Consider the following 22598-nt stretch of genomic DNA (forward strand, 5'->3'; position numbering starts at 1 on the left):
GTTTTACAGTCATTTAACTTACACTCACAGCACATCAATTTTGACATCATAATGTGGTTTGCATTGATTTGAGGCTGCCATCAGAATGAGCTCATAACTATGTCAAAACCTCTGTTGAGTAAATAAAGAACTGATTTTGAACGTGGGGAATGATGGAAGATGGAAAAATCACGGAAGGAGATCAGAAACAATACAAGCTCAGCAGGGAAATTTTAGACATCAAACATTTTATTTTTTTTACACAAAATACCAAAGGTCACTAGTCTCCCACATCAAATACAGACAATTTTTTTTAAACAAATTCGTTTCAGTCTGAGTCTTGAAACAAGTCTAAAATATGTGATTTTTGCAAAGAAGATTCCAGGATAATTTTAATTTTGTTGTTTTTAAAAAATGAAGGAGAGCTGTTTGGGATGTTGGGGTGGGGGGAGGGTAAATGGCACCATTTTCCTCTCTGTCCTCATTCAGCACATAGACTTCAACTATCCATCTGAATAACTGATCCTGAAGTGCAAAATTCCAGAATCATACTCATTTGCAGGCCTCAGATGCCACCACAGGGGCAAAGCAGGCTCCAAAATGTGGCTTTGTGCCTGTTTTTAAAGGGCTAGCAGCACCCTTTTACTCAATTTCAGCTGACTGGAGCAGCCCACACTTTGCCTAAGATGCAACTTCTGCATTTATCTTGGCAACCATTCAACAAAGGGATGAGGTTTGGCCAAAGGTGGGTGGAATCAGCATGAAAATGTTCCTTCACCCATATCATCCTGTCTGAAGAAGGCGGATCGAGACGGAAGGTTTTCAGGCTGAGTTCCCGCCGACCTTAACTGGAATAACTTGCTCTCTTTCACATCTGCAGCTGTGTCCTCCTCAGGGAGTTGTCCAACTAAATGTGATTTTAAACATCTGTCAGCTAAATCAGAGCTCCAAATTTAGCACTTGGGAACATTATGTGGATTTGTGATGCTCGCTGGAGAACACTGGATCCATAAACCAAGCTCACATGAGACAGCCGGGTGGTACTCTGGTTGGTAATCTCATCTATGACACATTTAATTTGCCTGCACATTTATGAATATTATGTAAAGGAAAAGAGTGATCATTCCCCTGCAAACAGCTGTCTGATTGCTGCAAGATCAATAGCCAGAAGGGAAAGTCTTCACACTGGGAACACTGACTGTATTCCTATCCAATCATTGGCCTAGAATTTTAAAAAATTCCCAGTGGGCTCACTTTGCTGAATTTCCTGAAACTTTATTCTCCATCCTGAGCTGCCTTTCTGGTCCATCTATAACTTTGCTCCACTGTACCCATCCTGGAGGAAGAGAAGTTCTGCATATAATCTGGATTCCTAGTTGCCATCTTTGAAGACGTCAGGCGTGGGAGAAGCCTTCTTTCCCCCATTAGATTGAGATTTCTGAAGAGATGTGCTGCTGCTCGGGAGAATGGTGAAGGCAGGCCTTTGCTCAAAGACTCTCTCTTTGCTGAAGCAATAGTCCCGGATGATTGGCTAGGAATCCTTAGTGCCGATGGGGGTTTGTAATCCATCCTATCATTTCCTGAGATCATGCTGCTCTTGAAGGGGGACATGAGAAGAAATAGCCTGGCAATTCAGTATGGATTCCTGATAAATGATTTATCGTAGTAGACTAAAACTTGTGAATTTGCTTGACTTAGGTTAGTACAAGAGCTCACAGCCTCCAAAGTCCATTTGTCTATTAAGCCTCTCTAGTTCCTCAGACAGAGTTAGTTACCTGCCCTCTGAGCTCCCAAGACAGCCTGTGTGTGCCTCTCCTCTGGTATTTATGTGTGGTATTGATAGGGAGTGTCCTCAAATGCCACTGTGATCTCTAAGGAGGCAGATATGGTGTCTGATGTGTCCTATATTCCCAAGATTAGGCCAGGCCCATAGACTGTAGCCAAAACTGACATTTTATAGATAGTGAATAAATGCACAAGGGACTGGCACTCGTTTGAACGGCTTAAGATGTACCATCTAGAGACAAGGGGTTCAGGCACGGGGTTGATGGCAGAGAAGAACCCTTACAAGGTACCCTGGATAATCCACAAATGGATCATGCCTGTAGGTGGGGAGCTGACTTAACATAGGTTTCTTCTCCTGTTGGAGAGAGGGTAGTCCTCTCAGAGGTACCAAGTCCAGGCAAGGACAGCTAGGAGCTAGGATGCAGGGAGAGCAGTGCCAGAGCAGGGTGATTTGAGGAGGCTGAGCAGGGAGGGGCTTCTGCCTCAAATGACTTCTTTCTGGCACCTGAAACTAGAGTGTTTGAAATTTATCCCTGGAAGGCGTGTTGATTCTTCCCTCTGTTCATCCCACTTCTGGGATGACACACTCACCTTGGAAGCCCATGGGTTAGGTAGTTAAAGGGATTAAATGAGCTGGTTTAAGCAAAATAAATGTTCAGTGTAGTCAATATTATCATCATTACCATAATTAGTTTGGACTCCTTTGTTTGCAAGAGATAAGAATGAACCAAAGCTGGCTTAAGCAAAAAATACAGGTGTGTCTCACAGAAACCAAGAGCAAGAATGTACCTGGGGCTCAGGGAGGTACCTCTGCCCTTCTCTGCACCTCTGTTCTGTTCCCCTCTCTCGGTTTCTTCTCAAGAGTCATTGTTGGAGCAAACCCACCTCTTAACTACTAAGCTGATGTGTTGCAGGTTCAGCCACCCAAAAAGAGACCAAGACAAGTCTTTTTCCTGGTCTTAATTTCACATTTCTAGAGGAAAGGCTCTGAGTGACTTACCTTGAATCTAGTGCTAGTCCTGTTCATTCAGCTGTGGCAGAGGTTAGGCATAGGTGGAGGCACGGGTCACAGCAACACAATGGTCCCCTACCCCGGCCCACTTCATTGGTGGGGAGGCTGGTAAGGAGAGAAGGCAGTTGGCTTTGCAGGGGAGAAGTCATCATGGGATGGGCAGATGCTGCAAAAAGTACCTTCAAACTATTATGAGGATGAAAATGGGACATTTAGACATGTAAAGAAATGTGCAAAATGTACTTCTGTGTGAAAAAAACCCCAAATACTGCATATATGTTATAATCATAACTATATTCACTTACAAAGGTAAAGATTTATAGGGAACACAAAGAAATTGTTTTTACGTTATGGTGATGATTTTTTAATGCCCTTTGATTTAGTAACAAAACTTTGTTTAATGCGGAAAGCTCCTACAAGGATTAATAACCCTTGAGCCTTTGCCACCTAACACCTTAGCATGGATTAGTTGACAACAGGCTGAGAGCCAGGCCCCAGGGGACAGATCTGGCCTGGAGGAGAGGAGGGAGGGGCCAGAAAAGTGCCAAGGGCACTGGAGGCAAGCTTCTCGTTCTTTACAGTGTATGGATACTAAGGCCCCCCTCCTGGAAAGGAGAAACCTGGCTTCGAATTCTGAAGTCTCCGTCGTATTTTCACAGAACATCAGTGAGTTTCAGGCTGGAGACAGGACAGCTACCAGAAAACTTCTTTGGTAATAAAAAGGCATAGGGAACATTGTGAAAGGGCACCACATGGTTTTCAGGGCAAAGCTGGTGTCAACTTTCAAAGGCCCTACAGACATCCTATAGCAACATTTCTATAGAAACAAATACTCTCATGCCCACCCCAGCAGCCTCTGAGCCCATCAAGCTCTCGGTCCCAGGTTCCCACCGTGGACACAGTGAGGATAACCCTGGAAAAGTCTTTCCATGTGGGCTTTGGCACCCTGCTTCCTCTAGCCCGAATGTCAATGTGCTGCTTCTTCTAACATTTCCCCCAGGGATTGGCTAGGACAGATGGCCACTGTCATGTTAAAGCCAAAGACTTATGAAGCAACTTTGAGAGCACTGTGAGAGCTTAACTCTTACCCCAGAGACAGACCCCTGAGACTCGGATCTGGACAGTGACCGAGGCTCTGAAACGCAGTGAGTAAATCTTATCCACAGCCCAGGCTGCAGAGTAAAACAGTGTTTTTGAAATTGCTCAAGTTGGCTGCCCTGAGACATTGCCCAAATGTTTCCTTAAACACTGCTTTTATCTTGAGCAAAGCTATATAAGGCAAAGCTCCAGAAAAATTCACTGTAGCCTAAGGGCTTTGAGCGAGTATTCAAGGCCCAGGCAGGAGGAGATCCAGACCAGAGCTCTGGGGCTAGAGAGCCTTCCTTTCTGCTCCCGTGACTATTGTCTTAACTGAAACCCTTGATATCAGCAACTTGTGCCACTTCAGCAGTGTTCATCTATAGCCTCAGGCCTCTGTGTCACATGGAGTTGTAGACCTACAAAGTTACCTGTATAACTCATTTATAAAGTAGTCATACATTCATGAAGGTCATCAATTAATTGAGCACCTACTATGAGCTCAATAGTGTGCTAGGAGCTGAGTATCGGATGGTGAATAAGATTCTGTCCTGCCCCGAGGTGTCTACAGTCCAGTGAGGGAAAAAGATACCTAAAGAAACTGTGACAGTACAGCATAATAAATGCTCATAAGATTAAGGACGGGGTGTTTGGCACATCCGACAGAAACTTGACCGGATCTTAAAGGGTCAGAGAAGGTTTCCTAGAGCAAAGACAAGAGCTGCAGAAGCCTAAAGGCAGGAAAGGACTTGGGCAGATGAAGATGGAAAACAAAATCACAGTCCCTGGACCCTCCAGCCACGGCCTTTAGCCCACCTCCTATCATGAAGGCCGGCTGTGAGCTGAGCTTGCAAAAGTAGCACAAGTCTCTCTGTCTCTGGGGAGAGTTGGACGGTGTGAGGAGTTGGACACAGAGAAATGAAAACAAAGGCTTTCCTTCTTCCACGAAATATTACAAAATCTGATTTTCTGATTGGCAGCTTAGAGAACTGTCTGAACTTTCTGTCAGGATAAGTTAGTCAGGTCAATATGAAGTGTTTAGCAAATATGTAGAGTACTTACTCATGCCAGGTAGCTGGAGACAAAAGATAAATATGATAAGACAGAGAGAGAAGAGATGGAACAGGATCTGGGGGTGGAGGAAGGAGGGAAGAGAAAATTACAGAGCATGCTACGTGACCCCATAGCAGCTTACTGGTGTAAGCCCACTGGCTGATGGTTATCTGAGGATTGGTGACTAGCATCTTCATCTCTGCCAGGATGAATAGAAATGGATACACTTGGAAGAAAGTGTGCAATTCAGCAAAATAAAGCATTTCTTGCCAGTTGTCTGACGTGCCCCGAGTGTGGGATAAACGCTCTGTGGTACGGCACACCACTGGAACAGGCTTTGTAGGCAAGAAAAAAGCTTAGATGACCCACTTAGATTTCCTCCTGGCCTGTGTAGCCTGAGCTTTGACAACGCTTAACTGAAATATGGAGTGAAGGAATCTTCAATGGAGGTTCAGAGATTCAAGTTCCACGAGCATCTGCCCTAACACAGAGTTAAATCACAAGAAGTTGTCAAACGCCAAATGTATTATTCCAGATTTATGTTGTTTGTGCATGTGCATGTTGCTGTGTATATATGTGTGTGCGTATGTGTGCGTGTGCACATGTGTGGTAGTGTTTGAAATCGGTGATTTTTGATGAATTTCAGGTCTCTGTTCATTCTCTCCTGATTCAAAAGTAGGAGAGATGTCCATCACGTGGTTACATAACCACACACTCCATTCTCTACTCTTGGAACTCCTTGTTTATAGAATTTTAGAGCTGTGGGCCACAGAAATTAAATGAGAACCTTTCTACTGTGATGCTTATTGTGTGTTTGGCATGTGTGTCCGTGATAACAAAAGTAAAATTAACTGTTTCAGATTTCTCATTTTACACATAAGGAAACTGAGGGACTTAAACAGCTTGGATGAATTGTTCAAAGTTCTATGGCTACTCATTCTTTCATGTATAAACTCATGCAAATCATACCGAGGGTCTGCCTCATGCTAGGTATTGCATGTGGGACACTGGCAAAGCCAAGTTCTGGAAGGCACTTATCCGAGCATCCAACCCAGAACTCTCCTCTTATACTCTGGAATTTACGTTTTAGGTATCTAAGTTAGAGGCACAGCCTGTGTGTCATCTTTATGAGGGGCTGGAAGAGTGATCTAATTTCTAGATAATAATCCATATCTTCTGCCTGAATACAAAAGCATTTTGATCAACAGCAAAATACCGGGGAAATATTTTGACCTCAAAAGATAAAACTCTTTTGAATTTTAGATTTACAGCTTTTAAAACAATCAAGCTTGGCAGAATGAAGCAAACTGAACAAGTTCAAATGCAGTTTGCTACATTATCCTATTAGAACATTGTCTAGTTTGTAATGTTAAAGCGTCTAACTAGTTAACAAACTTATATGCCTCTTTCACAAATTTTATTTTTAGAATGATGATCTCAAGCTTTTACAGTTTGGGTTAATGAAGTTATCTGTGGATCATTCCCAGGGAACTCTAAATCAGAGGACACAAATGAGTGGTCCCAGCCAAATCCAGCCTTTGGTTATATTTGGTTTGGCTTGCGGAATGTTGGCCCACACAAGAGTTTTAAATTTTTGAATTACTTCACAACATTTAAAAATCAGGAGATTATGATATAAAAATCAAGATTCCAGCTTCTACTACAAAATCAGACGTTCTTGAAACACCCAGCCACATTCTCACTCGCTGACACCATGAATTGGCTAGGGCTGTTGTACACAGTGGCCTTTTTCGACAGAGACACACTCGCCACAATCTGCCTCACTCCCTGCTATCCTGTATCCCCGCCTGCTTCATTCACTTACATGCCAGGCCCTGCTGGCATCGGAATTCATGGCCTTTACTTCATATTGGGAGTTAAAATCTTTACAACATTGTGGAGGCTTCCAACCAGTTTTCTCCAAGTCTTGAGTGCACAATCAGTGGGGTTAGCGTAGACTATGCACTCATTCACTCAACATACATTATTGTCTACTATGTTCCAGGTATGTGCTAAGAATGGAGGAGACTGGGCTAAATAAAGCTCAGCCCCTCCAAAAGCCCACAGTCTAGTGAGGGAGAGAAACATGTAAGTCATTAGAACAGTTTATCCAAATGTTATGGTGATTCATGGTAGCACAAAGGTGGGAGCGACCAAATCTAATCAGGGGAATTTAAGGAATTTTAATAGAGCAAATAATAACTGAACTGAATGTTCAGGGTCTAACTAGGAAAACAGAAAACATTCTAAGTAAGGAAAATCGAGCAGATTCATACCGTAAATTGGTAACTCACGTATGTTGGTTTTAAAACATGACCCCCAAATTCTTTGACATTCCTCCCATTAAGGGGCGTGGTCCGTGTCCCCGCCCCTGTTTGAATCTGGGTTACTCATGATTATTTTAACTAATAGAGTAGGGGAACATGATGCTGTACAAATTCAGAAGTTAGGGCGCAAAGGGGAGCTTCCTTCTGTGGCTGGATAGAACCCTCTCGTTTGGAGCCCTCAGCCACTGTGTACACAGACTGACTGCTCTGAGGCTGTCGTGCTGTGAGAAAGTCTCGCCACATGGCAAGCCACGTGTGGGTGCTCTAGTCGGCAGTCCTAGTCTTTGAGTCATCCCAACTCAGGCACCAGACATGTGAGTAAATAACCTTCAGATGATTCCAGCCCCCTGGTGTCATGTCACCCCCCAGTGTTTGAATCTTCCCAACTGAGACCCAGACATCGTGGAAAATAGATAAACCATCTTGGCTGTGCCCTGTCCAAATTTCTGACCCATGGAATGGTTGTTTTAAGCCACTGAATTTTGGAGTAAGTTGTTACACAGAAACAATAACCTGAACTACAGGTTATAGAATTGCTAAGAAGCCAGATAAGCCAGGGAGGCAACCCATAGATTAGCAACAGTAGGAAACACAGTGCTATCATCTCTAGGCTAGAAGGACAAAGAGAATAGTTGGTATTAATGAGGCTCAGGGTCCAGGGTCACCTGGCAGAAGTTAGAACCAAAGTAGGCCTTCGGGAAAGAGGGGAACAATAGAAGAAATACAGCTAGGACTGAAGATACTACCAGAGGAACCAGAAAAATACTAAGTTTCTCTCTTCTTCCTGTATGTATATCTACTGCTACTTCCTCTCATTGGCCTAACCCAGCCTGAAGCCTAGAGAGTATGGCCTGAGAAGGTCAGTCCCTTCCAATACAAAGCAGAACAGGGGAAGGCAAGAAATGGATCTAAGAGGAACAGGCCCAGGACTAGCACTTTAGATATTGAAGAATGAGTAAAAGGTCATAAGACAGATAAAGAGGGATAATGTCTCAGACAAAAGGGACAGCAGAGGTACGAAGGTACATGCCCATACTCCGGAGACTTTCAATATCTCTCCACGGTTTGAATGTATCTTGCATTTGGGGTGGAATAGAATCAGTAGAGATTCTTATCCCCGTTGTATGGACGAGAAAACATAGCTCAGTGCTATGGACTGAATGTTTGTGTCCTCCCAAAATTCATACGTTGAGGGGGCTGGTCTAGTGACGTGGTGATTAAGTTCACATGCTTGGCTTCGTCGGCCTGGGGTTCACAGGTTCATATCCTGGGTGCAGACATACACATCACTCATCAAGCCATGCTGTGGCAGCATTCCACATACAAAAGAGAGGAAGATTGACACAGATGTTGTTAGCTCAGGGACAATCTTCTTCAAGCGAAAAGAGCAAGATTGGCAACAGATGTGAGCTCAGGGCCAGTCTTCCTCACACACACAAAAATTCATATGTTGAAACTTAATCCCCAATGTGATAGTATTGGGTAGATGATTAGGTCATGAATGTGGAGCCCTCATGAACGGAATTAATGCCATTATAAAAGAGACCCCAGAGAGCTCCCTTGCCCCTCCCACCATGTGAAGACACAACAAAAAGACAGCCATCTATGAACTAGGAAGCAGGTCCTCACCAAACACTGGATCTGCCAACACCTTGATCTTGGACTTCCTATCCTTCAGAAATGTGAGAAATAAATTTCTGTTGTTTATAAGCCACCCAGTCTATGGTATTCTGTTATAGCAGCCTGAACAGACTGAGACACTCAGAGAGGGTAAGTGTAGTGGACATTTTTCATTTGGGGAGTTATCTGAGCCCCAACATCTTCTCATTTGGGAGAATCCAAATGTATACGTCTTGGTGGCTGGCAGCACACTTTCAACCACTATGAAAGTAAAAGGGGCTGATCCACCTTTGTCAAAGCTGTGTGATCCTAACTGGACATTTCTGCCCAGAACTTGAATCTTGGGTGAGTAACACAAAGATAGAGAGTTCGAAAAATTATTCACAGAATCGGTCGCGGCATTGGCAGTCTAGTATTACCGTCACTGAGAGTCGAGTGGCAGCCTCTGAACCCTACCAGTCTACACTTTGGCTCTGTTGTCTGATTCATGATCTTTCTCGACTCCTGATAGTTTTCTAAGTCTGATCCTCCAGCCTTCCAGTCAGTTCTGGGAACTACCTATTATCTTGCCAACAAATTCCCTTCCTACTTAAGTTAGAGTCCGTTTCTGTTGCTTGCAGTCAGACGATAATACAATAAGTAAGAATTTGTGCTCTCAATTGCTATTGATGGCATTTACTTTGAGCATACTAGGTAGACGTTGAAGTGAAAATGAGTGCAGACTGAGACACTAGGTACGTAAATGTGATGTACATCTCTCAGAACTTGCTCATCATAAAGGGGTATCTCTTAATAAGGGGAAAAAATAAATCACCAGCTGACATTTATTAAGTACTGTAAGAGTTTCCTATGGCTGCTGTAAAAAGTTACCACAAACTTAGTGGTTTAAAACAACACAGTTCTGGAGGTCGGAAATCTGAAATGGGTCTCACTGGGTTACCATCAAATTATCAGCAGGGCTGTGTTCCTTTCTTGAGGCTCTAAAGAAGAATCTGTTGTCTTGCCTTTTGCAGCTTCTAGAGGCTGCCCGCATTCCTTTCCAGGTGGCCCCTTCTGTCTGCAAAGCCAGCAAGGACAGGTTGAGTCTTCTCACATTTCATCACTTTAACAATGACTCTTCCGCCACCCTCTTCCACATTTAAAGGATCCTCGTGACTACATTGGGCCCACCCAGATAGTCAGGATTATCTTCTTGTTTTAAGGTCATCTGATTAGCAAACTTAATTCCATCTGCAACTGTAATTCCTCCTTGCCAGTAACATAACACATTCTCAGTTTCTGGGGATTAGGATGTGGACATCTTTGGGGCACCAAAGATTCTGCCTACCACAAGTACTTATTATGATGGTTAATTTTATGGGTCAACTTGACTGGGCTAAGGGATGCCCAGATAGCTGCCAAAATGTTATTTCTGAGTGTGTCTGTGAATATGTTTCTGGAAGAGATTAGCATTTGAATCCATAGACTAAGTAAAGAAGATCACCCTTACCAATCGGGAAGGTGTCACCCAATCCACTGAAGGCCTGAAAAGAACAAAAAGGCGGAGGAAGGGCAAACTTGCTGTCTCTGCTGGAGCTGAGGCACCCATCTTCTCCTGCCCTTGGATGTCAGCACTTCTGGTTCTTGGGCTTTCAGACTCAGACTGGAATTTACAACATTGCCCACCTCACCACCCAGTTCAGGCCTGTGGACTTATACTGAATTACACCACTGCCTTTCTTGGTTCTCCAGCTTACAGATACAGATCGTGGGACTTCTCAGCCTCCATAACCATGTGAGACAACTCCTATAATAAATAAATAAGCAAACAAATAAATAAAAATCCTATTGGTTTTGTTTCTCTGGAGAACTCTGAAACACTTATTATGTGACAAATTTTAACATACTACACTTAATAACTTTTTTAGTAACGGTTCCTTGGGCCATGCCATGGGCTTTGTGTCCGCAGCCCCAGGTATTAATAAAAAGTTCCCTTGCATGCCATTGTTCTCTCTGCATATATTTCCTTCAGTGACTTCAGGGAAATGAGGCTGATTGAGAATAGGATTCAGGTGTTCTTACAATCTTGCCCCCCCCACCCCCCAACCATCTTAATCTTACCATGATTTGCAACAAAATAATACAAATGACAGTTATTTGAGTCAACTGCTTATGATTTTTGCCTAATTACTATATAGTAAAAGAAAAAAAGTTAGTCAAAACATATGTCAGATTAGCTTGTGTGAGATTTATTTGATTACAACAGTAACCTCCATTCTGTATGATAACCTTCATGGCTGGTTACACATGTAAAATGGTTGTCTGCTCACAACTTAAAAACATCAAGGAGAACACTGGGTATTAGAGACATGGTACATTATCCAATGCCTTGATTTCCTGCCATAAGGAATGGTTAAAGCTGTGATTGTTATTTGAGAGGGTCTGTCTCTATTGCTACTCTCTTTGCTTCCAATGTCCTAACCAGGAGAGTGGGTAAGAGGAGAGGGGAAAGAACAGGAAGAGAAAAAAAATGAAGTTTATATAAATGTGATAAATCTGTTATATTATCTATATCACACACTGGACACGTTCAGGAAAAAAACGCCTCAATTCAGAGCAATTGCTGCAAATCACACATCCCTGATTACATGGCAGTATTCCTAGTGGAAAAGCCAGAAGTCGTGAAGGATGGATTTTAGCATGTCCTATACGTTTATTTATGGTGCAGCACGTCATCAAACAACACTTCACAGGCTCTAAGCTGGCAAACTGGAGGGCTTTGAAGAAAAATAATGAGCTGAGAGGTTCATGGCATGCTATTAAAAAGTTTGTGATTGGATTTGGAAAATCAGATGGGTCTCCAAGGAAAGGGACCCTTTCTGAGCCATTGCGCTTAGAATATTTTTGAGCCCCAGAGCAGATATTTATGGGGAGGGAGAGTTGTTTTTGTCTTGAATCCAGGTTCTGACTCTGATGTACAGTGGGGAAGCCGCTTTGCACTGCAGACCTGAAGTCCTGGAATATCCATGATGTCACCTTTTTCTACTGATCGGCTACCACTGCACAGAGGCACGCTATTAGCTCTGTGATGTTTTAGCTTAATTCTCCCATATGTGGGTTGCAATTCCAGCCAAAACAAAGTCGGCAGGGGATTTTACAGCTGCTAAATCGCTCAAGGTGCTGTAGACTCAGTGAGATCGGGGACATCGCATCAGGATGCATCCATTATGAACAAAAAGACAAGAGAAAGAAAAGGCATCAGAACAGTGGGATCTGGGATTACCTGGTGTGTGATTTCTAGATCAAGCCTTTGGTCTTCCAATCAGTAATGGTGCTCTGGATTTTCAGTGCTTTTTTGGCATATGAGATGGAAGAAAGCACCTTGTTCTGGGTGGTGAACCATGGAATCTCTCTCACTAAATTAGAAAGGAGGCATTTTAGGATATGAGATCATAAAAGAGAACAGCATTTGAACAGAAAAAAAAATTACACACACAGAGTCACACATAACTAGGCCAACACAAGATGATTTTGTGGTTAAGCCATTTTTCCCAGTGCAGATGACACTTGAATGCTCTGTATCTCAGAGTCCTCCCGCACACACACAGCATGAAAAGATGGCTCTGCAGCTGCCACCACCATAAAGCCAGGCTGCACTGTAGGTTGAAGTAGGAAGGACTAGAAACACTTGGTTAGTTCTCAGTTCCCAAGCTCACAACGCATGATCACCAAACCCTTTCCTTGAGTTCATTCTGTGACTTGTTCTCGTCTCCCCGCCAGTGACATGATAACATAAACACTTAACCCTCATGCCCAGAAGATCTTTTGAATTCTGCAAACAATGGGGCAGAGAAATCACATCATGAAAAATAATTTGTGATCATTAGGGGAAAAAAACTGGGGGAGGAGGGGGGGGTGGGTAGAATATTAGGCTATTCAAAAGCAATAACCGTTGTTTCTTCCTCAGCTTTCTGCCCAAAGTCACATGGATGATGGTACATTTTCAAGCCTGCTCCAGCCCAACGCTGCAATGTGCAAGTATTTGTTTTGTATGAGCAAATCTGTTCTTTTTTTTTTTCCTTGTTTCTTTCACTGTGGGAAAATGAACTTATTTTCAGTCACCCCTGACATCTGACCACTCGACTGATCACGAGGACACTGTGGTAAACCACAGCTCAACTTGAAATTATCTCTTTTAGGCATGGTTCCTGTACTTTGGATGGCACCATCCCTGCTGCCCAGCTTCAGCTCTCCCCTACGGGAGTTCCATTTTCGCTTTCCTCCGTCTACTCAAAGCAAGTGGTCTTGCTCTAAAGTCTTTCAATTGGGCTCAACCTCAAAATAAACTGAACGCAAAAAATGACACGGCTTTTCCCAGCCAAAGCCCCAAAAGCAGCCCGTTGATCCATCATGTCCTTCTTTTTAAAATGGGGGCGGGGGAACGCATGAAAACTTTAAACATCCTAGAAACAACAACAACAACAAAAAGCCAGCTCTCCTCATTAATCTCAGGACGATCCGGCAGGGTTTATACATATTCCTTCTGTTTGAATCATCTTGTTTTTTGTAGCTATTTTACACCTCCAGGATCCCGCCATCTGCCCACTCTAAAGAAATGCAGCAAAGCATTCCAAAAACAATGGCTGCAAGGAAAAACATTTGAACAACCCCAGGATATCGACTTTTCTGCACCCTTCTGATTACTGCTGCACTCCCTGGAGGGAATACACTGTGAGATGGCCCTGAGGGTCATGCTGTGGGGGGCTCACCTCCTAAGAACCCCGCCTTGTGCCCTGTCATACCATGAGGCTGACAAGAGAGAACTTGGTGTTCAGATCTGGCTGCCCTCTTGGCTGAGGAAAAAGGAGGAGGAGGGGTGGGCGGCTGCCTGGGCAGTTATGTCCTACTCAGATCTGGTGTGTGTCACTGGAATATAGGTCAACATTTGCTGGATAACTTGAGGCAAGCTGGAAGCATGCGGACCCCAGACCAGGCCCAGGTCCCCCTTACTCTCTTCCTGCCCAAACAAGTTCACAGGCCCAAAGAACGGGAGAGGCCATCAGAATAGATCCATTTTGCTCACAAATGCTGGGGAAGTCTAAAGCTTAGCAAAGGCTTTATCAGTCTTGGGGTTGGGCCAAGGAACAGGCTGAAGTTCAGCTGGCCAGGCCAAACGCAGCTGCTGGCTATTTGCGCTTCCCACAGGGACTTTTCCTCCACCCCCGATTTAGATACTCGCGAAGTGGATGGGTAATGTGCACGTAGCTGCCGAGGGTGATCATAGAAACAAAATGACTTTCAATTACTGAGCAGTTCAGGTGGAGGCAGAGAGAGCAGAAAAGGTTTTCTTTCCAACAGCAAAATGAGGTGTCAGTTAAAGAGTTGCTGGCTTTGCAGAGAGATTATTACTTTATAAGCGATGTTGGCAAATGCTTTCGGCTGAACGTTTAGGCTTGGTTACTGCCTTTCTCCCACAGTCAGAGACGGATAAAGATATTACATGAATTGGTTTTTTCTTGTGAATTAAAACATCGATGTCCTGATATTTGGTAACAAGCGTTGCCAAGTTAGTGCTGAGCAGGCAGAAAGAAGGAATAAGATGAATGCTTTGCCTTTAGGGCCATGCAAAAAATGTTCACAAAAGAACATCATCCCACAGATTGTCCAAGGTCACCAGACTGTGCACACTCAAAATGGAACTCAAGACTCCCAAATCCCAGCGTCTGATTAATTGTCCTTTGACTAAAACAATGAAAATAAAATGGATTAGCAAAGGGTATTGCTCCAGGCCAGAGAGTTCAGAAAGCACACAGAGCTTCAAGGAAAGTGGGATTTTCTTTAATTAGGCTGACGCCGAATGCCTCAGCAATAATGTTGTAAATGTGAAATTATCATTTGCACGGTAGGTATATTTGTGATTTCTCATCATGCAAGTTAGATTGAAATTTAGTTTGTATCACTATGTTCCTGGCATTGTGCAAGGCATTTTTCTACAAATTATATGATTTAACCCTCATAAGAATCTGGTGGGTCATATATCATTATCACTATTTTACTGATGAGACTTAACCCGATTAGGTCCTGGTTGATGTGTGAGTGGTAGAGCTGGGATTCAAATCCACGCTTCCTAACTCCCCATGTTTCAGAACCACTCAACTGCCTCTTCTAAATAGCATCTTATTTTGTGTATTCATATCTAGGTTGTAAAATGTAAGTTCCTGGATCAGAAAACTATGAGTTAAAAGGGAGATTTCTTTGAATTACTTACTTGCAATATTTTGCTTAAATATAAGGGTAGTGCGGTTGGTCATGAAATATTATCATGCCTTTTAATTAAATAGTGCATAAGCTTATAAATAAATTCTCGATGAGGAAGACATTATATAATCTGATTAAAATCTGGTCTGGTATTTGAAATGCATTGAAATGTCCAGATATAAAATGGTTTGGACATTATAAGAGGAAAATATTGGCTTAAAAAGTTGAAAAGTGAAAGATGTTACAAGTAGGTGATTTGACACTGAGTGCACATGGACAAAGCAGGAAGAGGGAAGTTCATTTAATTAGCATCTTAGTCAGAGAGGTTGGATGCCCACCTTTCTTAGAACAGAGGAAAAAGGCATAGCGGAATCTGTTCTCTATTTTTTTATCTTTCTTGTTTGAAAAAGGAAAGATATGGGAATAGGAGAAATAAGTTAAAAGTGCTAGTAACAAAGATGAAAGGCGCACTGCACCTGCCCTAAAGGATCTCGTGGTCCAGAAGTAGAGACAGAGACATAACCAAAACACCATGACAGACGAAAAAATAGGAATGTGTACAAGGCACAAAAACAATGCAGAAGAGGAAGTAATTGCCTAGAGAGAGAAAGAAAGGGTCAAAAAAAGTTTCATAAATAAGGAAAAGTTGAGCTGGAATTTAAAGACTTTGACCAAGTGGATAACGGAAGGAAAAAGAAAACTCTATACAAAGGCAAAGAGCGTGAAATGAGCCAACATTTTTGGGACCAGAAAGAATCTGATATTGTTGGAGGGGAGAGCAGGTGGGCTAAGTGTGGAGAGATGAACTGGTAAAGGAGTTAGGAGGTCGGACCTTGGATGTGATGTGGTGAGCCACTGATGGGTTTTCAAAAGTGGATTTGAGTTTCTGAAGAATTTCTCTGTGGTGGTACCAAGAATGAATGGTTGGTCATCTGATCAGCAAAATGAAAAGCTGGTTGTTTCAAATAAGCAATTAAATAGACAAACTCTTGGCATGATTGGTTTTTTTAAGAAGCAGAAATAAAGAGTATTAGATATGAAAAGGGACATTGAAACAGAAAAAGTGAATATTTAAAAATCACAAGAGAATCACATGAACAACTTTAAGCCAATATATTTGAAACTTTAGAAACAGTGTACAATTTTTAGAAAGCACAAATTATGGAAATTAACTGGAGAAGAAATTGACGCTGAGTAAACCTATACCCAGCAAGGGGCAAATATTAACTCAATAGCCAAAAGTATACCACAAAGAGTACCAGCTCCAGAAGATTTTGGAGACAATTTTTTCCAAAATTTCAAGGAAGAAATACTAACCCCTAACAAATAAGCATTCTACGGAATAGAAAACGAGGAAACCCCGCCCAACATATTTTATAAAGTCATTATAACCCTGATGTCCAAGCCAGACATGGAGAGAATGAGAATCAATCTCACATATGGACAGAGACGCCAGAATACTAAAAAAATATTACCAAGAAATCCCAAGTGAGGGTGAATATAAATATCATGTAAAACATACCTTATACGGCATGCAAGAATTGTTTAACATTAGAAAATCAATCATATAATTTATGCTATTGATGTATCAACAATAGATAATGAAAAATGGTCAGTAAAATTTTATACCTATTAATTATTTAAAAAAATCTTTGCCGATTCATTTGTCAGAGCTCCACGACTTATTAGTTATTAAATTTTAATTCAAATAAAAACAATCTAAGCTTTGTGTGAAAAAGGAAAAGAATGGATTAGAGGAGAAAAGAGTGGAGGTAAAAAGAACGTTAGAAGGTCACTGTAGCAAAGCAAGGTATGAGATCCAGACATGGAAGTCTGGAGAAAAGGCCTGACAGACGACACAGAGGAGAGGGCGGATTTCAGCAATAATTAAGAGGAAAGACTGATAGAGGCTGGTGATTGACTGGATGTGGGAGGAGGGTTGTAATGAGGAGACAGGAGTCTATTATGACGCCCACCTTTCTGGACTAAGTGGCTGTATGGATGGTAATCCAATTAATCAAAATAGAAAATGCAGTTTGAGGATTTGTTTGAAATTAGCGAGTCTCTCTTGCACGAGAGGGAAATAACTACTTAAGAGACCTGAATGCCAGCAGCCTGAAGAAGAGCTTTTGCCATCACTGGATTTCAATGAATATCAGGAGAGAGTAAGAGAGAGAAAAAAAAAGAAGCATTACTTGCTCTTGAAGCCCAAACTAGCACTAGACCTGGCAGAGTTGCCACTTGATAAACATTTATGGAACAAGCCGAAAGCTACCAGCAGTTTCTACAATGCATGGTGAAGCAGGGAGCTGAGGCTTTGGGGTACCCAGAACCACACCAGGTAAGAAAAAATAAAGGTTACCTCAGAAGTGTATGGTAAATCTAGAGTTAAGAAGCACCCAATGACAGTATTATTAGTGATAAAAAATACTTTGAACATTGAAAACAGAGCAAAGAGGAAAGAATTTCTATTTCTTAAATATTGCTCTATCATATATCGTGTTTATAAATAGTTATCACATTTTTAAAGTTAAGCTTTGTTCACAACAGATTTAATTTTTATAGAAAATCACAAAATATACTGTTTTTGTCCTCAACAATTCCTATGTAGCCCAGGCACTGCAGCCACATGCTGGCAGCCACCAGAATTACGTTTTTCTCCCCCCTTGATTTCTCCAATTTGCCCTCCCAAATTGGTAATATCCATCAATGTCCCACTCATTATGCTGTGACTCAAATATGTATCAAAATCAGTAGAAATAAAGCAAATCAAATCACCATTTTACTATGTATGTGCAAAATTTCAAGAAAAGTTATTAACTAAACAGTTCCACCCAGTTGGGAGAAGAAAGGACAAGACTATAGAATGTGGAAGGCCACTTCGAAAGCAGTAACATCCCACTGAAGGGAGCATCAAGGAGCTGCCAAGAAGTTTGTTAATAGCAAGACCAGTCTTCTCCAAGACAGTTGAGAATGGTGATGACTTCATTTGCTTTAAGTAAATTCATTCAGGTCTGAGTTGGGTGGAGAATGCTGGAAAACTATGAGTGGCCCACCCAGAGTTTGGTAATTGTTTCATAACCGCCTTGTGCTTAAACTTCAACCTTTGGGACACCAGATTACACTTGCCACTACCCAGGGACGAAACCCAGATCAGGAGGAGAATGTCCTAGAACCCTTTGCCAGGAGTAATCTCCTGCTGATCTGATCCATGAGGCAAGATCCACAGCAGGACAAAGGAACTTTTGAAAGGGACTTGAAAAGAATTCAGTTACTCTGCGGTTAACCCATCAAAGGCGTCTTCCTGTAACCCAGAGGACAGCAGGCCTCGACATGTGCTGGCCATTTGGAAAACAGATTCATATGGAGTAGATCAAACAAATCAGGAGAGCCCCTTGCCTTGAAAATATGGAGCCTTATGAAAATCATTAAGCAATTCATTGATATTTATTTGCTTCACTGTGCTTCAGCAAAGCAAGCAGATTAGGACGAGAACCATTGACCCAGTTTCAGAGGCCTTAGTTCAGGAAAGAAGGATTCCCTTACGTACCTGATTTTAAAGAGCCTTTTAAGAAGACGTCCTACCACACAGCTGGCATAGGAAGGCTGTCTTGGCTCCCTTCAACTGTGTATTAGGTTAACAACCACCTCAAGCTTCTTAGAAACCTAGAAATCCCCAGGCACTTAGAGAAATTCCACAGGGCTAAGAAAACCCTTGCAATCTCAGAGCTTTAAGCAGAAAAATATTTCCAAACATCTTCCTTTCTCACTCTGCGGGACTTTGTGTAACTCATTCCCAGCCTCATAAAGCATGGGTGGCTCCACACCATGCCCGATAATCTGTCCTTCCTAATGAGCCAAAACTCTTCATTTATGGCTCCAGTCCAGTGGACCTGGAAATGAACAAGGAGCAAGTCCGTATTTTCACTTTGGGAGTTAGCAGGTTATTGTGCATGAGTTCCTTCGAAACCAAAGTAATTCACTGTCTGACGCAGGCAACTTTGCTTGCTTTAAAGTTTAAGGAAGTAGCCTCTCGAGATTCATCAGCCTCCCGGCCTCAACTTCCCGTTTACTCAGATGCAAAGTTCCCATGAGCAGAGAAGGGCTCAGCAGAAGGCCATCATTCTTACACTTTGGGCTTTCAACTCTGCGCTATGGGGGATGCCAAATGTATAGCCTCTGAGGCTTTGGGAAGTCGGGGAGGAGGTTGGCTCCAGGAAGCTGGGCTCAACTTCTCCCAGAACATTACAGAGGTTGAAAATCTGTCCTCAAATGTTCAACACATATGTTCTGAAATTCATTAAGTTCCCAAATTAAAAAACAATTTAAAAAGATCCAGCACTGGTTCTCGTACAAAGCCGATACTCAAATCTTGTTGACTGATGAATTTGTTAGCCAATAAATATGAGAAATACAATCTGTTTTGTACCACATGGCAGCTGAAGTTGCTAGCAAGACATTTGTCCCTAGTTTATCACTATACAAGTTTTAGAAAATGAATTACCTAAACCCTGCCTGTGTTTGAAGAACATCTTTCCTCATAAAGCTTTCCCAAAACTTTCTCCTTCGTCATTTTTTGGAGGAACAACTATCAATTAGCTTTAAATTGTTAATTAACGTTTTGTTATCGCCTCAATTTCCTGGTCACCGAAAGGAAAAGTTCTGTTTTATTATCTGTTAACTTAAATTTGAGGGGGCAAATAAGTCCCTCAGGATTCAACGTGGATTCTTGCACAAAGCACATACTCAATAACTGTTTGTTGACTGATGAGTTTGTTCGTTGGTGGATTTTAGAAACATAGTCTGGTTTGTACCATGTGGCAGCTAAAGTTGTAGTACACAAAAAGTGTCATTCTTTGCTACTTTTTTATAGCTCGTACTTAGAAGAAATGATGTGTTGGAAGATCTTTCCTGTGGTCTCAAAGTTGGAGTTGGACACCGATATTTAAGAGAGAATAATGTGCTTTATGTAGTAAAAGAACATAGCAAGGGTATAAATATTTTTATCACAAATGTTGCAACACTGCAGTGACTTTTCTGTTACTTCACAGAAATATTGGTTAATTTGCAGGTAGATGAAGGAGCCTTAGTTATGACGGTTCCTTTGCAGATGACCTAATTAGGCTTTTCAGAGGACAAGATCTAGTCTTTTTGCTTTTTTTATTAAGAAAGAAAAGAAAGAAAGAAGAGAGGGAGGGAGAGAGGGAAGGAAAGAAAGAAAGAGGGAAAAAGAGAGACAAAGAAAGCAAGCAAGCAAGAACAAGATGAAAGGCAAAGAAAGAAGGAGAGAAAAAAGAAACTTTGTTAAAGTCTCCGCATACAGGATTCAACCACTTGTTAACTACTGACATGTACACAGAACAAATATGTCAAAAGTTAGAAGGAAAAAGAAATTCCAAGCTTAGAAATATAATTTGAGGACCTTTCCCTCATAAAATCTTGTTATTATCAATGACCACTTTGCCCAACTCCATCTTACTTCCAGGCCAGAAGTAACCTGTCTCTGGGAGCCTACCTAAACATTAGAACTTCTAAGTATCATTCCACTTATCAGTGCTTCAGATGGGGATGTTCTTCCAAAAGAAGGCTGGGAGATGAGCCTTTAAAGATGCTTGCCTATCTCATCACTGGGACAAAGCGGCCCTCATAGCGTGTATTGACTCCTTGCAGCTGACTTTTCAGGCATCCTCTCGTTTAATCACTCCATCGAGGCAGGAGCTGTCTGTTTTAGTTGCCAAGGCTGACACATAGGAGGTGCCCAATACCTATTTGTTGCATAACTGGATTTTTGTATCAGCTCCATGAAATAACAGCATGATCCCCATTTACTGGATGGAGAAATTGAAATTTGAAGAGAATAAGTAACTGGACTGAGCTCTTGGTTAGAGCCCTCCCTTGCTCTGCTGTGTCTCTGACCGGCATCTGTGCTGAGCCCTCCTGAGCGAAGGCAACCACTCACCTCGCTACCATCCTCCCCATTGTACCTGGAGGCCCACTTTCAAGGGTATTCTTTTTGCTAATAGGTTAAAAAAAAACTTATGATCCCTTGAAGATTAGCTAAAAAAAAGCGAAACCACCAAGGCCTATGTAATAGTGTTTCCCTGGACCTTCTTTTTTCTGAATCAGGAAATGGTTACTTTCGGTCTACATGAAGCCAGCTCAGAGCTCTGCCTCTTCCTCCTTTATCAAGACTTCCTTGACTTAGAAAGCAGTTTTTATGCAAGCAGTGTGCCAACAGTTTTACAGGCTGCCAAAGCCCACTACCTCTTTCTTAAAGGAGCCAGGGCCTTTTCTTCTCCAGAACTTGATGACACAATCAAGCAACACCCAACCACTTTCAAACAATGTTACATCGCAGTTTCCTCAAAATATTTTAGAAACCTTGCCAGGTCTTATTAAGCATTTAACATAATACGGATGTTCAGTAGCAATCATCACATAAATACTCTACCTAAAAATCAAAAATTTCTAAAAAGGTAGATAATTATTAATCAGGAACTACCAAAAACTTACTATGCATAATCTTAATTAAGTAAATGTATGATATTTACTTGCACAGCAGCCCACAGTGACACAGGAGCTCAAAATGGCACATGACTCCCAAATCCAAAACCTATGTTTTAGTTGATTTCATTACAATAGGATTCCACCTGTGCAAAACTTTTACAATATAATTAAAGAGAAAAAAGAATAATTGGTTATATATTAATCCACATTGGTCATTTTTACTGAATCTACCCACTGTCAAAAACTGTTATCAATGAAAAAAACTTGGAGGGAAAAAAATAGTAGACTAATTGCTTTGTGACACCAATGGAGGAATGACGAAGTTTGAGTGGATGGGTGGACAAGGTAGGCTTGTATAAATTAACTCCACCATTTCTCAGTCTTGCAACTGAGATAATAATATTACCCAGGAAACTGCCGTTCATTTGTACTAAGCAAGATATTATACGTAAAACACAGAACGCAATGTCTGCCCTGCGGGCTTGGTGTTTTGTTTTCGCTGTCCATGTCAGTTATTGACATCACTGAGGCTACTCCAAGAGGGGGAAATATTGTGATAAAATTGGTCACGCTTGTCTTCTTTGAATACTACCCCTAGTATGACCATGCTTAGCCTTAGTGGAGTTCATTTTAGATTTATATTAAGAATGGATTTATTTTTATGTGAAGCACAATAAAACACCAATTGTCAAGTAGGTCCTGCCCTCCATGCCCAACCTAGTGAAATCTCACCATCCTGAAAGGCTTATCTTGAATGCCATCCCCTCCATTGCATCTTTTCTGATCTTTCCTCCAAGCGAATGTTTTCACTCTCTCTGGAACATCTTAAAAACTTTGGCTTTTATCCCTCTGAGGACACTCACCCTGCTCTGCATGTTGTGGTGCTGTCTCTTTGCCTTATCTCCTATTAGATTTTAAGTCCCTTGAAAGCAGGGATCAGTCTTATCTTTACATTTCCTATAGGCTGAACACAGACTGTCAACCTTAAAGGCTCAATAAAA

At 41.9% G+C, this 22598-nt stretch overlaps 1 long non-coding RNA gene across 2 annotated transcripts; it reads right to left on the reverse strand.

Moving 5' to 3' along the window:
- Positions 1-210: 210 nt before the first annotated feature.
- LOC103557429 (uncharacterized) lies at positions 211-19071 on the reverse strand. 2 transcript variants are annotated; one of them, XR_011537620.1, is made up of 6 exons: positions 18641-19071; positions 12116-12248; positions 10343-10639; positions 9794-9910; positions 2765-2962; positions 211-1603 (listed from the first exon to the last, which is right to left on the reverse strand). It is a non-coding gene; the product is annotated as an uncharacterized lncRNA (long non-coding RNA). The 2 variants fall into 2 exon arrangements; XR_011537619.1 differs by lacking the exons at positions 211-1603; positions 2765-2962 and having other exon boundaries at positions 9010-9910.
- Positions 19072-22598: the final 3527 nt, after the last annotated feature.

Source organism: Equus przewalskii, chromosome 1, assembly GCF_037783145.1.
Source record: "Equus przewalskii isolate Varuska chromosome 1, EquPr2, whole genome shotgun sequence".
Lineage (NCBI taxonomy): Eukaryota > Metazoa > Chordata > Mammalia > Perissodactyla > Equidae > Equus > Equus przewalskii.